The sequence below is a fragment of the Silene latifolia genome, chromosome 4 (assembly GCF_048544455.1).
Source record: "Silene latifolia isolate original U9 population chromosome 4, ASM4854445v1, whole genome shotgun sequence".
Lineage (NCBI taxonomy): Eukaryota > Viridiplantae > Streptophyta > Magnoliopsida > Caryophyllales > Caryophyllaceae > Silene > Silene latifolia.
Genome location: NC_133529.1, coordinates 64,753,416 through 64,762,025, shown reverse-complemented (window position 1 = coordinate 64,762,025; position 8,610 = coordinate 64,753,416). Strand labels below are relative to the sequence as shown.

At 40.4% G+C, this 8,610-nt stretch overlaps 1 non-coding gene across 1 annotated transcript; it reads right to left on the bottom strand.

The window, feature by feature from the left end:
- Positions 1–320: 320 nt before the first annotated feature.
- On the bottom strand, positions 321–427 carry LOC141654300 (small nucleolar RNA R71). Its single transcript, XR_012547861.1, has one exon. It is a non-coding gene; the product is annotated as a small nucleolar RNA R71 (small nucleolar RNA).
- Between the last annotated feature and the right edge of the window lie 8,183 nt (positions 428–8,610).

The following is an 8,610-nucleotide window of genomic DNA, read 5'->3' as shown; positions in this document are numbered from 1 at the left end:
GTACTCCCACACCACAACATCTAACCGGAAATTTCATTGCCAAATCCGCATTTATCCAATTAGTCGAAAGGAGCCAATTTGGGGGGATGCCTAGTGAAGACCCTCATTCTCATATGGAGACCTTTTGTGACTATTGTGATGCGATTTCTCAAACCGGTGTAACTCAAGACCAAATTCGATGGGTCTTATTTCCTTTTTCTCTAATTGGCACCGCGAAACAATGGTTGAAGGGCCTTGATAAGGCCACTCTCGGAATTGATTCTTGGAAGAAGTTGGCTCTAGCTTTCTACAAAAAGTTCTATCCACCGGAAAAGACTAACATGCTAAGAGCTCAAATTACGGGTTTTAAGCAAAGGGATGAAGAATCTTTGTATGAAGCTTGGGAGCGGTTCAAAGGAATTTGTCGCTCATGTCCTCACCATGGACTTAGCGAGTGGTTCTTGGTACAACAATTTTGGAACGGTCTATATGAAGATTCAAGGAACATTCTCAACATGGGATCAAATGGAATGTTCACCGAAGTTGATGACAATCAAACTTGGAACAAAATTGAGGAAATGGCGGCCTATAACTCAAAATATAGTAGACCTCGCAAGGCTACTAGAGGAGGAAAGCATGAAGTAGACTCCATTACTCAATTGGGTGCTCAACTTAGTGCTCACATTGATACCATCAATTTGAAGTTTGAAAAAGCTATGGCTAGACTTGAAGAAGCCTCAAAATCACCAAAGCATCATGTTAATGCCATGACGGCATCTTCATCAATCCCAAGTGGGATATGTGAGAATTGTGGAACTTTGGGACATGACTCAAGTGAATGTAGGGGCACAAATGAACAAGTGAATGCTTTCCAAGCATACAAGAGTGGTACCCCTTATTCCAACTACTACAATGAAAATACCAAATTCCATCCAAATCTCTCATACAAAAGCCAAAATGTTCAAAACCCTCAAACAACATACACCCCACCTCTCATGAGAAACCAAAATCAAAGACCCTTTTACAACCAAAACCAAGGTTACCAAAATCAAAATCCATACAATCAACAAAATGACCAAGGTTTTGATGTTCAAAAAGCGGTCCTTCAAATGCAAAAGAATCAACAAGAATTTTTCACTCAAATGCAAAAAGATAGTCAAGCAAAGGAGACCACCATCAACAACATTCTAGCTCACACCAAAATGTTGGAAACCCAATTGACTCAACTAGCATCTTCAAGTTCACAAAGACAAAATGGGCAATTACCACCTCAAAGTAATCCCTCAAGACATGAAACGGTTAGTGCCATTCACTTGAGAAGTGGTACAAGGTATGAAGCACCGAAGAAGCAAGTTGAGGATGACGTTGTGGAAGCTAGTGATAAAGAAGAAATCGTGCAAAACTCCAAGGATGGAGAACCATCAAAAGAAGAAATTTCAAAGAAAAATGAAGACAAGGTCAAGGAGAAGGAGCCCATTGTGATTAGACTTCCTTTTCCAAGTCGTCAAGCCAAGCCCAAATTTGATGACCAACTTGGAAAATTTATGGAAATTGTGAAGAATTTGGAAGTCTCAATTCCTTTCACGGAATTAATCAATCACGTGCCGGCCTATGCGAAATACATGAAAGACATCCTCACAAAGAAGAAGTCCATCCCGAAGCTTGAGACTATCGCCTTCACTAAGGTGAGTAGTGCAATACTTCAAGGGAGTTCACCTCCAAAACTAAAGGATCCGGGAAGCTTCTCAATACCGTGTACCATTGGCGACACCACGATCAACAAAGCCTTATGTGATCTAGGGGCTAGTGTGAGTGTTATACCGTACTCGGTGAGTAAAAGGTTGGGGATGGGAGAGCTTAAATGCACCAATATCACACTCCAAATGGCCGATAGATCGACGAAGACACCATTAGGGATATGGGAAGATGTTCCCGTACGAATTGGGAAGTTTTTCATCCCGGTGGACTTTGTCATTGTTGATATGGAAGAAGATTCCAACATTCCAATCATTCTAGGAAGACCTTTCTTACACACCGCGGGTGCGGTGATTGATGTGAAACATGGAGAGCTTACTCTAGAAGTGGGAGATGAGAGTATAACTTTCAATCTTGACAAGACTATGAGAGCTCCCCGTTTGCATGAACCATGTTTTATGATTGATCATTATAGCCGGAAGGATGATAGGAAGAAGTCGGAACTCCAATGGAAGAAGAAAATTGAAGATGCTCCATTCAAAGAGCAAGTGAATTGTAACAAAGAGAGCTTGCAAAGCTCACCAAAGTCAAGCAATGAAGAAGATGGCCTCATTGGCCAAAACAAGATAATGGGAGAGTTGTCTCTATCAACTTAAGAGATCTTTAGTGATCAAGTAGATGAAGTGTGTGGTCTTTGGGACGATGAGTTTGAAGGGATTTTCAATCCCTATATTGGTAATGCTATCGATCAAGACCGACAACAAGGGCAAAGATCTATTGAAGAACTTTATCACGATAATGAACAAGCTTTTGATTACTTTTTCAAGGTGTTGAGCAACATCAACAACACCTTGGACATGCCCCCTTGACATCTCATCAAGAATGAGAGTTTGGTGGAGTCCTCCCTAAACCACCATTTGTAAATATTTCTAACTCCCTAACTCGCATTTCAATTCTTGTATTGCATTTCTTGTTATTTTTGGAGTTTTAAGCCTTGATCAAGATAATTATCATTTTTGAGAGAAGTGAGGGAGGGACTAATAATTTCAATTGATGTGTAGTGCTTTAGCTTAGTGTGGGGATAGCAATTGCCTAGGCTATTCATGCCTTAGTAGTGCCCCCACAATGAAGAACACGAGATTTTGAAGAAGAATGAAAAATGACAAGGGATATGCAAAGTACACGGATGGAACTGAATCCGGGTAAAAGGGGTAGAATCCGAGCGGTTTCAAGAGAATCCGCCCGTCTTCAGGCAATCCGGGCATATTGGTCAGAATCCGCCCGTCCTTCATGAGCTGAATTTTTGAAATTTTTGGACTGTTGGCAAATCCGGGCGTCCTTCAATAGAATCCGCCCGTCTTCAAAAAGACGCCCGTCCTGAAAGAGAAGACGCCCGTCTTTTGGCTGAGAAAAAAACAAGAAAAATCCCTGGAAAGGAATCCGCCCGTCTTCTCTGAAAGACGCCCGTCCCGCATTTTCAAATCCGCCTGTCTTTGCTAGAATACGCCCGTCTTTAGGCGAGAATTTCCCAACCCAGAACAGGCAGAATCCGGCCGTCCCGAAGGAAAGCCGCCCGTCCCCCCCTGCATTTCAAATTTTACGGGTTTATTATAAACCCCATACCACATTCATTTCTTCATTTCTTCATTCAAAAACACTACCCACAAACCCCATAACTCAAAACCCTCATCCTCTCCATCACAAAAACAAGATTCCTCAACAACATTCACCAAAATCAAATCAAAACATCCTTTTAACAAAAATTAATCACTCCTCTTTCAACAAAAATCAAAACCAAGCACAAAATCTTCAACCTTTGAGTCGATTTTTGAATTCATAAAGGCAAAGCCTTTCAACTCTAAATCGATTTGGGTACACTAGAAATTGAAGATTTTTACTCTTTTCTTGGTTTATTCATCAATGGCAAGGACAAAGGGAGCAACAAAAGCAACAAAGGCGAAGGCACTCTCATCAAGACAAAAGAGTCTTCAAGCAAAGAAAGCATTGGCTATGGTGGTAGCTAGCCCAAACTTGGAAGTGCAACAAGAACAACCTCCCATGGAAGCAACAACATCTACTACTCCGGAAATTGCTCAACTTTCGAATTATCCGGAGGTAATTTTCATTTCCAAATCCCATAGGGACACTTTTGCCAAGTTTGCTAGAAAATCATTTCTATCCACCAAGTTTATTTGTGAAGATGCCTTAGATAAGTTGGGTGTCCTTGATCAAACTAGAGCCTTCTTTAAAGCCATAGGGTTGGAAAAATTGTTTGAATCAAAAGAATTGACATACCCCTCCCTTACCTTAGAATTCTTGAGTTCTTTGAAAGTTAACAAGGTTGAGACTATGGAAAGCATCGAGTTCCGCCTAGCTAATGTTAGTAGGCGCATCTCCTTTGAGGAAATGGGTAAAGCATTGGGTCTTAGTGATTCACCGAGTTATTTTAAGAATGTTGGCAAGTATGACCCCGACCCTCTTTGGGAGGCGATTTCCGGAAGGAAATTTGAGAACTTTCATGCTAGTCGCGCTCTATTAGTCCACCATCCAGGCATTAGAGTGTGGCACAAGGTCATAGGGAACACCATCATTGCAAGAAAAGACACCAACCATTTCACCAAACTCGATTTTGTTCTTCTTGAGTCGGCCTTGAACATTGGAAGGGAATTCACCAAGCCTTTCAACTCTCTAAGGCTTTTGGTGGATAGATGGCTAAATGTCGATTGTGGGAAGCAAGGCACTACCGTCATTGTGAATGGAGGTCTAGTCACTCTTCTAGCTAAATACTTTGATCCGAACTTCAACAAGGATAGCAAGTATGTGGCGAAAAAGGGTGGTCATCTCATTGATATTGATACTATGATAAACAAGTACAAGTGGTTCTCTCATAACCCTCTTGACACCAAGTATGGATGGCTCACAAGTGAGGCTAGATCTTTTACTTTGCCTTCGAAGATTTGTCGTTTAAGTGTCCACCGGACCAACTATCTACTTCCCCTATCAAAAGAGGCCGAATACATTATCCAACAACAAAAGGGTGAAATTGAAATGCCCTACTCTTCCATTGTCACACCACCCTATCCTTTCGAGTACCAAGAGTTCAAACCCGAAGGTGTTGAAGCAAGAAATGATTATATGACTCTTCTTATGCAAGAGATGCACAAGCAAGCTTTCAAGGATCGGGAAGATGCTTACTTAGCCCAATATCCACCCCTCATTCATTTAGCTAGGCAAGGACTACTTGACCCTTCATGTCCTTTGCCTAGTTGGGCGGATAGGGAAGTCTTCTTTCCGAGTGCATCTAGGGGTGAGTTTTCGGGTGATAATGAGGTTGTCGGTGATGAAGAGGTTGATGATAACATTGATGAAGAAGCTAGTGAAGAAGAAGAAGAGGATGATGCGCAAGGTGAACAACAAAGTAAAGAGGGAAGTGGTGATGAGTCCACTTCTAGTGAGGAAGATGATGATAGTGATGATATGATGGAAAATTAGCAAGCTTTGGAGGCTCCTACTCTCTTGAGGTTTGTCTATTTCTCTCTTTGTTTTACTTATTTATCTTAATCATTGTTGGAGTAGTCCTAGCACCATAGAGGACTAACACCTCGGCCTCATTGAGGTGTTCTCATTTTATCGTTCCCACCTTTTGAAAATCCAAAGTGACAAATTTAGTTTCATGCATTGCATAGTGTGTGCACGAACTACACCCAACCTTAGGACATTAGCAATAATGTCTAACTCGGTTTGGGGAAGTACATACATACACAACGGGAGGTAATCTAAATTATCCTCTCCGTCATAAATAAAAACCCATGCATCATGTAGTGTAGATTAGTGTAGCTTGCATTTAGTGTAGAATTCATACATCATGCTTGCATGATTTTCCATCATTTTGGCCATTGAGGACAATGCCCATATTAGTGTGGGGATGGGGAATTCTAACTTAACTTTTATTCAAAAAATCCAAAAAAATTGAAAAATTTCGAAAAACCATAAAAATTTGAAAATTGAAAAACCAAATACAAGTTCATTTCCTTTGTAGTGTAGTCATGTATATATTGTATATATTGTGTTTGTTCTATCCTTGTTCACATTGATCGACTACGCCACATCCGAGACATGAGGATAATGAAGACCGCATGGTATGATCTTTCCAATCTCCTTTTTCCTCTTTATGTTAATGACTATGTGGCTTTATTTTGATTGATGCGGTATAACAATGTGAACTTAGGACTTGCATTTAGTTTATATGTCATATTAGTTGGTAGAATCACTTGCATTAGGATGTATATAATAGTTGCATCATGGCATATAGTTGCATTTAGATGAAATGTTTTGAAAAGTGCCTAATTGGGAACTTTGATAAGAGCAACTAAGCCATTACAAATACTTTTTCAACTTAAGACTTCGCCTACTAGAATGGATGTAAAACACCCTAGATTGTGTCATACTAGTGTCTTTCAACCCATGACCCAAAGCCTAGTCAAGGGTTTGCATGTGAGTCACCTATCCAACCCCGTGATGCGATGTGGACTTGGTTAACTTGTCTAGGTGACCTTGATTGACCTTGTGGTATGGCAACCCAAAAATACTTTCTATCAATAAGTTTGAAGTGCTCATTTCAAAGATTTTGTATGTGGAAACGTTTTATTGCCAAAGAAACCTCAAATGTTATGAAATGTTGAGAATTTTAGTCGTTTTGATGGAGGCGTACCACTTCGATGCGCTTTGGAGAGGGATCCATTGAATTGGGCCCCCACACGGTTGTGAATTTAACCGCCCAAAGACAGAGTGACTATCACCCCGAAAAGCTATTGTCTAGAGGTTAACCGGTTGCCTAATAAGCGATTGGCGAAAGCAAAGGACATTAGCACGGAAGGGACAAACCCCATCTCTAATTTTTGAAATGTGAAAGTTGAATGAGGTCAATTTTTGAATGCTAGTCATATCCACCCTTGTTTACAACGATTTGAGCATTTCATTCCCAAAAAGCCTTTTTGTCAAGCCACTTTATCGAGCTTGGGACGATCCATGACCTTTACTTTTGTAGAGAACTCGATACTTGTCATGTCATACGCTACTAGCATCATGGGGATCATCATTCCACGCCATCCGATCGCTCTTGACGAAAGTATTTGGAAATTGAGGACGAAAGTAGTCTAGTTTAACACCATTTGGAGGTGATTTAGTGCCATCCTCTTAGCCTTAGTGATTTGTTGAACTAGTATTTGTGACGGAATATATGCTCTTAAATTTGTTCTCTTTTAGTTGACTCCGCCACTTGATGAGGAAGTGGCTATTCCTTTTGTAGATGCATCCATTATTTGATTTTGTGTGCTTAATGTTTGGATGTGTCGCCATTTTAGCAAGACCCACCTTGCCTTGCAAGAAGGCATCCTACCTCATGGTTGTCTTGTTGTGAGTTGAAGGGGCGGAGTGAGACCCGCTAATTGTCTCATGTCGGCTATGTTATTAGGTTAGTTTAAATAATGGTCCTAGTCTTTATCACCTCTTTACTCGGGACGAGCAAAGGTTCGGTTTGAGGATATTTGATGTGACCATAATTAGAGCATATTTAGCCCCCGAATTAGCCTTGTTCCCATGCTTTTTAGTGCATATTTGGGTCATTTATTGTCTTTAGTTCTTTGTTTTGCATATTCTTTGAGGTTTTGTGTCCTTGGTAGGAAAGGAGTGCAAACCTTGCATTTTCATGGCAAAATGAGACTAAATTGATTGAATTCAATGACCAAGCATCAAGGAGAGACTAGATTAGAAGGCCTTTGTACATATTATAGTAGTTGGGCAATGATGAGGAAAGATCCTTGCATCCCCGAGGAAATCCCCAAGGATTTTATGAAGAAAAGGGAAGAAAAGAAGAAGAAAGCACGCTGCACGACAATCCGTGCGGATTGCCAAGAAGACGCCCGTCCTCCACCTTCACAATCCGTGCATCTTCTACCAAAGACGCCCGGGCAGTAACCCCAGAAGACGCCCGGCTTCTCCCAAAGACGCCCGGGCAGAGACTCACGAATCCGGCCGTCCCGTGCCTAAGACGCACGGATTCCAAGACAGCGCAAATTCATTTCTTCAAGCTTCAAGAAAGATGCCCATCCTTCAGAAAATACCGGCGTTTCCTTAAGTAGGGACTTAATCGTCATTTAAGCCCTTAGTTAACCTTAATGCATCCACCTAATTTCCACTATAAATACCCCATTAGTCTAATTGGAAGAGCATGTTCTTCTTATCAATCCTTAGAGTAGTTAATATCAATCAAATCTCTCTTTAGTTTGTAATCAACAATTAATCAAGTTTTAATACAAGTTTTATTTCCTTAATCTCTCTCTTGTTCATCCTTTATTTTGGGTAATTGAAGATTATTTGGGTTATTATTGGGAGATTGACAACCTCTCAATCAAGCATCAAGTACTTCTTTTATTCTTTGCTTTATTATTGGAATCATTAGTAGGTATAATTCTCTTAATCCCTTTTTAATTATTGTTAATTACTTTCATTTGTTCATCATGTTTCACTTTGTTGGTATGATTGACAACCTTGCTAGCATGATCAACATGATAATGAGTGAGTAGTCACCTAGCTAGGGTTAATGGGTAATTAGGGGAAACCAACATGGGGAATGATTCATGCTTAAATTAATATGCTTTGATGGTTTATTTGCTTGCTTGTTTTGATCTCAACTCATGCACATGTTATGTTTGATGAAATGCGAGCCTATGAATCCTTGCATTTTTTACCCATCACCTATCTTTTCAATGAGACTTGTAAGACATAAACCAACTCGAGTCTCATTAAACCATGCATGTTGTTGAGTAGGGAAGACTAAGTCGACTTGTAGGTGTTGTACAATCTAATCGATTCGGCTCCGGGACCCAAACTTTCCTAGGATTGTAAGATATAACCCAACTCAATCCATCACAACAA